This window comes from Phytophthora infestans, genomic scaffold (genome assembly GCF_000142945.1).
Source record: "Phytophthora infestans T30-4 supercont1.24 genomic scaffold, whole genome shotgun sequence".
Lineage (NCBI taxonomy): Eukaryota > Oomycota > Peronosporomycetes > Peronosporales > Peronosporaceae > Phytophthora > Phytophthora infestans.
The window spans coordinates 1063257-1072191 of record NW_003303735.1 but is presented as its reverse complement, the minus strand read 5'-3'; positions in this window follow the sequence as shown (position 1 = coordinate 1072191).

Here is an 8935-nt window from a genome sequence, read left to right as displayed (position 1 = left end):
TCAGCTCTACCGGCGCTCTCGCTCTCGCGCGTGTTTGGCTGCTACGTGGTAGACGATATCCTTTCTCGCGTCTGCTTGTAGTTCGATGATTCATTTTGTTGATGATGTAACGTTGCCGTTTACACTAGGCATGTAGCGAACTTGACCGCTCTTCGTATCTTCGTCGAAGTCCCTTTGATCCATCCATTATTTCGCGTATCCACTTCTTAGTGATTTCAATTCCTTTCGTACGGCCGAGCCTATTTTCTAATTTTTGACTTGTAAGGTCTGGACGGGTTTGTGTTGTCCGTACGTAAGAATGTACTGCTGCACGCGTCTGTTTTCTTCGCTGAACCGCATCCAGGAAATGATCTACGAGCCGGATGAAGACTCGGTAGATGTTTCGTCACGAGGAGCAGAGCGTCAAGTACATGTACTGTCAGGCAGCGAGTCTTCAAAGTGGAAAACTTTCGAAAATTTCGTGGTTGATTACAGCTCACCAAAGTGCGATTATGGTAATATAGCAGTGATGACTCGGCGACAGACGAAAGCCAAGAAACGCGTCAGGTTTGCAGATGAACACTCGGAGGATGTCTCAAAAGCTCAAGAACAGAATGAAGAACGACGAGAGACGTCCACCGAAGATTCATTCGGCGAAGATTTGCCAGACCATCCTCACAAGACTGTACCAGCGGCATTTCCCATTGCGGAAGATGTTGACCCAGTAGCGATACAACGGGAACGACGCAGACGGATACTGGTGGCACAAGACGAGGAGCAGAAGTGGTTTAACATCAAGAAGGTGCTTCAGGGCCAAGCACAAGAGCTGAGTTACAAAGAAGCTCGAAATGCCTGGAAATACGCTGACCGGTTCGTGTTATCAGAAGATGGCGTGCTTCACTATCTTGGATTGAATCGTCGGTACGACCACGGTTGGCAAGAGGAGACCAAGCTGCGGCTTGTGGTACCGACAACGATGATTCAAGAGGTCTTGCAGAACTGTCACGACTCGCTGGAAGGAGGACATCAAGGTGTGGTGAGAACGTTCCATCGCGTTAAGTCCGATTATTATTGGATCGGCTTGTACGCTGACGTGGAGAAGCATGTGAAGTCATGTCCAGATTGCAGCTCGAGTAAAAGCCGTCCGCAGCTTCGTGGATACTCACCTGGCAACGTACTAGCCGAACGACCTTTCCAGATCGTCTCGATGGATTTTGTGATCCCACTACCGAAATCTCGCAGGGGCAACACGGCGTTGCTCCTATTTCAGTGCTCGTTCACGGGATTCGTTATTGCCAAGGCTATGTCAGATACGACTGCACTGAGTGTTGCCCAAGTGCTCGAAGAATGTGTGTACCGACGGTTCGGAGCCCCATCATTAATACGGCATGACCGCGACCCACGCTTCATGAGCGAGGTGTTCCAAGCGTTCGCAGAGATGATGCAGTCAAGATCAAGAGCGACTTTGAGCTATAGGCCACAGGCTAATGGACAGCAGGAACGCTCGGTGAAGTCAGTGATGGGGTCCGTACGGGTGTACGCGGAAGACCCTCTACAGCAAGATTGGGACGAAATCGCGGAGAAGCTAGTATTTGCTATTAATACTTCTCAAGACACTACGAGGAAGGAAACGCCGTTCTACCTCGTTCATGGTTGGGATGCGCAGTCGACGTTGCGGGCAATGTCGTCATCACTCAAACGAGGACTCGGCAAGCAGTCTGACGCACTGGCGTGGAGGCGTGAGATCAATCGACAACATGAGGTCGCCCTCACTATGGCCAAGGATTATCAGGCTGTAGAAAAGGAGCGAAGGGCTAAAAAGCACTTTGATGCTCTGAGTCGACTGGAAAAAGCCGCTGTACCTCAACCAAGTGGAAACGAAGACTCGGCGGACCCTCCAGAAGCTTCGGAAGAGATGGAAGATCCTGCAAGAGCTCCACCGAGATCTCTTTTTGAGATTGGGAGCCAGGCGTGGCTGTACATGGAACGCGTCAAACCGGGCTTGACGAAGAAATTAGCTCACCGATGGCATGGACCTTTTCGGATCAAGCGCAAGGTGGAAGAGTTTGCGTACGAGCTGGAACTGCCTGATCGAAGTGGGTATCGCTTTTACCCAGTAGTGCATGTGTCAAGACTCAAGGCTGTCAACGAATTCAACAGTCGACCGAACACTCGGTTGGTACTTGACGCGACTAATGAAGCAAGACTCGACTTCGATGAGGAACTACTGCCTGAAGACAGCTGGGAACCAGATCAAGTTGCCGGTGAATATGAAGTCGAGGCCATCCTCGACGACAGAACACCACTAACGACGAGCACGGAGCGTGCTGTACGCGAGTTCAAAGTCAAGTGGGTGGGCTATGAAGATTCAACTTGGGAACCATCATCCAACTTGTCATGTGGAGGTCTGCTGTACGACTATTTGCGAGCCAAGAAGAGCGAGAATCGGCTGCAGATGGCGCGAGTGGCGGACGAAGACTAGCGTGACTGGATCACGTGTGAACTGTCCACAGGGCGATGCAGCCTGTGGTAACAGGACGAAAAACGTTACTGCAACAACAAATTGTATGTGCATTTGAAGAACAACATGAACATGATTACGCTGTGGAAGTGGATTTAGAATAAGAAAACATGAATGCCGACCGGAGAGCAACCACTGAAAACGAAGTCACGCGGGACACCTCAACAGTTAGCTGACATGCTGGAGAACGTCGTGGAACGTGCAGCGAGGATTCAAATCGATTCCAAGTGCCTGGCCGCGGTGGCCAAGAGTGTCAACGAAGTCGAGTCACCACTCTCCTTCTCCTCTTCATCAGGAACCGGAGCCTCGGCAGCTGGAGCTGAAGCCGGACCCTGCGAATCCTCGGTACCAGCTTCAACAGGAGGAGCAGCTGGAGCCATCTCCGCGGATTCAGCGACGACGGGGAGTGCTGCAGGAGCTACCAGAGGAAGTGAAGAGTCCGGGGCAGCAGGCGCTGGAGGGCCGGTTGATGACGCTGCTGTCGGAGGAAGTGCAGCAGACTGAGGGGCGTTCGAACCCTCGGTCTTGCCCTCATGAGAAACAAGTCGAGTAATGCGAGGTGATGAGCAAGGTACCGATGATTCAGGAGAAGGATGGGCTTACGTACCTCCAGCTGCTCACGTTCACGACGTCTACGAGGATTGAGACGCTGAAAAGCGTCGGACACGGCTCGATTCAGACGCTTGGACATACGGTGGCGAGATGGTGAATTGAAGAATGAAGAAATGTCACAACGGGCACCAGTACCGTGGCTTCCATTGCGACAGGGGCAGTTGTGGTGTAGTGATTTCTCCGTGGTTGCGGATTATCACCCGTCGACAAAGACGTGACACCGCCCAAGTTGTTCAAGCGACGAACCCTCGGTCGGGTGATGTACGGAGACGCCAAGGTGCAAGGGACTCGACGGCGTCACCTCCGAGTTTTCAACAAGTATCGGATACGGCCCTATGTCACTGAATCCAGGCTGTCCTTATTATTAATAATGGACTGGCCGGATTCGCATTCAGCGGACCATCTACGGTACGAACCCTCAGTGGCGGTTGGGATGAGTTCGCGGAATACTCCGCGACCTTTGGAAGACACGTTCACCGTCTGGGACAGGGCGCGGACCGTTAAAGATGCTCATGCGACAGTGCAGACGACGCTTGGCATGCAAGAAGATCCATAACGGATCATTGTTCACTTGATATTTGTATACTTGATTAGGACTTCTTATTAGGAATAGACCCGAAAGGGTAAGCTTAAATACAGAACAGAATTTCCACTCAAGCACACAGAGCGACGTCCGGCTTCAAGGTAAGCGTCAGGTCAAGCTTGTTTGAGTGTGTTATGCCTGTCGGTGAGCTCGAAGCTCTGTAGCGAGGGTTCATCCGGCAAGGCCAAGAGACTTTGTGTATTGGCCGATTATTATCGGGAGGTTTTACGTGACGGCTTATTGTTGCCTATTTGCACGACTGGGAGTGCTTGAATTGCCTCCCTTTTATTTTTTCCAGCCGAGTGTTGAACACTCGGTGATCTCGTAAAAGGCTTACCCGTGCCTGGTACCCTTCCGCTGTTGGGACCACGAGGATTCAAAACACCTGCTAGCTTTGCTCGTGCTAGTAGCGTGTTCTTATTTTACTGGTTGGCCTATATAAGTAGTTTACAAGGTCCAGTTTGTCCCGGTGCAAGGGCAGAACTGGGGTCTTCAGGTCCGCCCGAACGATCGTTTACTATCCTAGTAGACGTATTGTTGTGGGAACATCCTAACTACATCTGTAGCTAGAGTTCACGTGGGATTTCCAACACCACAAACATCTCTGCGAGAGATGACGTACTTGATGAACCAAGGGCTGAGTACGCGGTAAACACTAACAACTGGGAATGCTCATGCCTCTTCATGTCAACGCGTCTGTTGCCCTGCCGACATGTATTTTATTTGCGCAAGGTGCTTGGTATGGAGATCGTAATTCCAACGCAGCTGTTGCTCGCGGTGGATGCTATCCTCGCTTCGATCTGAGGTCGCGCTTGAAGAAATCCCTGGTAAAGCGTTTTCGGTTGAAACTGTGTTGTGCGATAAGGCCAGGCCGTGGGATGCCAACAGAAAGTATCGGGAGGCTAAGTACTTAGCTAACGAGATCAGCGAAACAATGAGTGGTTTCGGGATGCCTCAGTACCGCGCAGCACTGAATATTTTACAGGAGCTGTCACGCCTATTTAAACGTGGTGGGTGCGAAGAATTTGCGAAGCAGTTCGTGCCGTCCACGTTTGCCTCCGTTGAAAATGATGAGAATGCCGATTACAATGGAGGTAAAGGAGATGGAGTTGAGTGATGCTGCCGGCGATTATGAATTTGAGTCTGAACTAGATGCAAGATTGGAAGCCTCATTAGAAGTGGTAAGTGAGAGCATGCCAATCCACGAAACGGATATGAATGTGGAGAATGCTAGCATGGAGCGATCTTCTGTCGAGGCATCAGGATGTATCGCTACTGAAGGAGAGACAGTCTTTCTGAATGAACCACCGCAATCTGAAGGAAACATTACCCACCCTGAAGCGGGTGTGATCCCATCTGAAGTAATCGAGTTACCATCTAACGTTGGTGTGGTCCCATCCAACACCCAACCGAGATGGGTGTAGTCCCATCTGACCGACAAACAGAAACCCAAACGATGCAGCTACTCGATGCAGCCGACGACTTCGACATCGCGTCTCCTCCAAAATCCAGAAGACGGTGGCCGATATTACAGCTGCAGAACCAGCTTACAACTTCGCAGCTTCAACTTTGAAAAAGTTTAACCTGTTTGTGTTCGACAAAAAACCGAAGGCTCCTATTGCATGGGAGCTGAGAAAACTGCCATCATCCAAGACACTTTTCGAAGATGACCAAGTAGTCCGGGCTTTTTGCAAATGAAATTCTGCGTAAGTGTGCTGCCAAAGTTACCGCCTTGCAGAAAAAACGTAGAGGTCTAGCCGAGCCTGACATCGCAGTGGAAATTCCAGGCATTGGGGTGTTCAAGACAAGCACTCTCAATGTCATGAAGCGTTTTCATCGAGCGAAATCGGCGGTACGCCTAGTCGAGACCGCCGCGAATTGGATCTCGACTATAAACTTCAACCTACCCGTGGACAGTACGTTTCAGGTACAAGAAGACGCGAGCATGAGCACAAAAATGAAGGAGCTGCATATATTATCGGATGAGGTTCGTTCATGTTGTCCATAATACGTGTTCAATCACTGACATATTGTGACGTTATGTGGGTACAGATGCACGTGCTAGATGTTGCTGCAAAGGGGCAACTTAGCGACGATACTATGAGCACGTTGCTGACAAAACTGTTCGGTCCAAATCCGATGATTAGAGTGGCAAGTCCAGGCTCAATACGTGTGCCTGTTAACGGCGAAATTTGGACCGACGATGATGCTTTGCCCGCTCTGTTTTTCGGTGCATCCACGGAGCAAGTGTTGGTTTCAGTCAACTGTAACCTGAACCACTGGTGTGTTATCATGATTGACCTCGAAAAGCGCAGAATCTCCTTCTACGATCCGATGGAGTCGACGTACAAGGTTGGAGTCCGTTCAGCTGCAGAACACATCAAAAATTTGCTTCGGGTGCAAGGATTCGAAGGGTGTCGCGTCCAAAGCTATGGGAGCCATCTCGGAGTCCAAACAGATAACTACAATTGTGGTATCTATGTTCTAGTCGCCTGCGAGGTGTTTGCAGGTGCACAGTCGCCGGGACTAATCGACAAGAAGACGCTGCAGTATCTGCGCTACAGATACCTTAGCTTGTGCATTTAAATACATTACATTTTTGACCAAACCAGTAGTAAAATGCGAATGAAAATGCGCTTGTGAGATGTTTCACCCGTAGCTTGCTGTCAGTCCAAGACAGACATAGCCGTATAAGAGTCCGGTTAATCCCGTATAGGAGTCCGGTTAATCGCAGCAAACCCGTATAGTTGCGTGACACGCATCAAAATATTACATTACTGGCTCTTTCGGTAGTTGGGATCAGATGGGCACAAATGGTCGTATGTGGGAGTCGGATGGTGTCGGATGGTGTCGGATGGGAACCAATGCCTCGTCACATTTTCCCCCAGATGGGCACAGTAACACGTGCCAAAGAGGTTAGACCTTCCACTGCCACCCAAATCGACCCATAATTTGGATCGTCATTGACTGGTAGAATCAGCTATTGTGGTTTAGGCATGGGGGTGACCAAGATGAACAGGTCCATTTCTATAGGTGACTTATAGTTTGTATCAAGCCCAAGCTTTATCTTCCTTTAAATATACTCATTTACATTCTACCTTAAATATGTCACTTCGCTCTCTTTTGATAAAGAGGGGACCTGTGAACTGCCGTTCACTGAAAGTTTGTATACTCTCGGAAGCTAACTTCCTCCAGCGCAAGGTGCTGTTGCTGTGTGACCCCGTCACACTTGGTAGCACTCGTAGTCAATCCACGCCACCGCAAGTAGACTACCTAAACCTCTCTAAAGTTCGTTGCCATGGATAGGAACGACTTCTCCCATATGAACGACTCTCAGTTCGAGTCGGTTCGGAAGATGGCAGGCATCTTCGGGATGGAGGCCCTGCAGCGCCTGGTGGTGTCAACACCGGCCGAGCAGCTCGAGCGCGTCAATGCGTTTGACGCGTTCGAGCAGGGGCTCATCGCGTATGTGCGGGAGAACCTGCAGGCTCCGGCGGCGGAAGCAAATTCGCCACACCCGAAGCCAATACGGCTGAAGGCTTAGCCGTATAAAGGGAAGGAAGGTGAGAACCTTCACTTCTGGGTCCGAGAAGTAGAGCTCGCGATAAACGCGGCTCTGATCTTGACCGAGCAATTTCGTGCTGCTTTTGCACTCTCCAACCTTAGCGGTCGTGCTAAGAGTTGGGTGTACACACGGGAGGTCACATCCCCAGGATGCTTCACATCCTGGGCTTAGCTGTGTGAACAGCTCCGAGCCGCGTTCCTCCTGGCGAACTACGAGTACCGCCAGCGCTCGCGCTTCCTCTCGTGCAAACAAGGGAGGCGTGACTGCACGAGTACGTGCAAGAGATACGGGAGCTCACGGCGTCCCTAGTGGGAAACCCACTCAGCGAACAAATCAAGATGACTGTGCTCATGGACGGCCTTCGAGTGGGCCCAGCGCGCACTCAGCTGTTCCGGGTGCAGTCAAAAACCCTTGAAGAGGCAATTCAAGTGGCTCTTCAAGAAGAGTACAGCCATCGCCAGGCGCGTACGCCGGCCTCAGCGTGGTCTGGGAGCTCCTTGTCGACTCCCGGTCGAACGAGCCCCAACGGACCAGTTCCCATGGAACTCGGGTCCGCCGAATAGCGTGACATCCGCTGCTTCGGCTGCGGGACGATGGGCCACTCCAAGCGCGACTGTCCCGCGGAAGACTCCGCAGACGGTCTTCCCCCAAGCCCATCCTCAAGGGTCGCTGGCAGAAGCCAGGATCCCGGGGACAGGGGAACGCCGGGAACCAGTAGGGGCGGGGCGCCCTACTGGGGAAGAACTAAGTCTTCGTGATGGGTGCGCGGGTGGCGCGTACCACGGGGACTTAGCCCCTGAGAGTCTTCGCACTCTCGAATCGGCGAAGAGCAGCGGCGGGTTGCTCGTAGTACACGGATGTGTACGGGGATACGATCATCCCTTTAGAATCTTGATCGATTCTGGGGCGTCGAAGAATTTCGCACGCCGCCAGACGGCTGCTCGTAATAGCAACAAGTTGTCCGATGCTTTGAGAGAAAGCAAGGACGACGGGACGGTGTCAGTGCGACTGGCCGACGGGAAGGTCGTTACTGTCCCCAACGTCCAAATGGATCTGGCCGTCAAGTTTGAAGACTTTGACAGCCTCGAACAGTTCACTGTTCTCAATATGGATCCATATGATATGATCCTGGGCATGCCCTGGCTTGAGAAGCACGAGCCCTGGATCGACTGGCGAGGCAAGGCAATCGGGGCCAGCCGCCTTGCGCAGTCCGACAGAGCATTGGTGAGTCATGTTCCCACCTCTGCCAGGACCCGGGGCGCCCGCAAGGGTTGCCAGGGTACCAAAGCATCCGGCAGATGCTTGGGACTCGTCGACGTAAGTGACGACTTCAAGGATGTTTTGATGGTGGCAGCGCCCAGAGGAGGCGCTGGCCAAGTGGGTAACTTAGGTCCACAAGCGGGTAACTTAGTTCCGCAGACAGCTGCAGCTGTCACGAACACTGACAATAGTGTGTTCAAGGTGGGTAACAGAGTTCCACACACGGTCGCCCAGACCCTAACTGAAGAGGAAGACGTCGGATACGCTTCCTGTGTGGGTAACATAGTGCTACACGCGGTCGCCCAGGCCTTAGCTGAAGAGGAGGGCGTCGAACACGCTTCCTGTGTGGGTACCACAGTACCACACGAGGCCACGAGTGCCTCGGATGTCGGAGCGCCGGCATCCCCAGACGTGG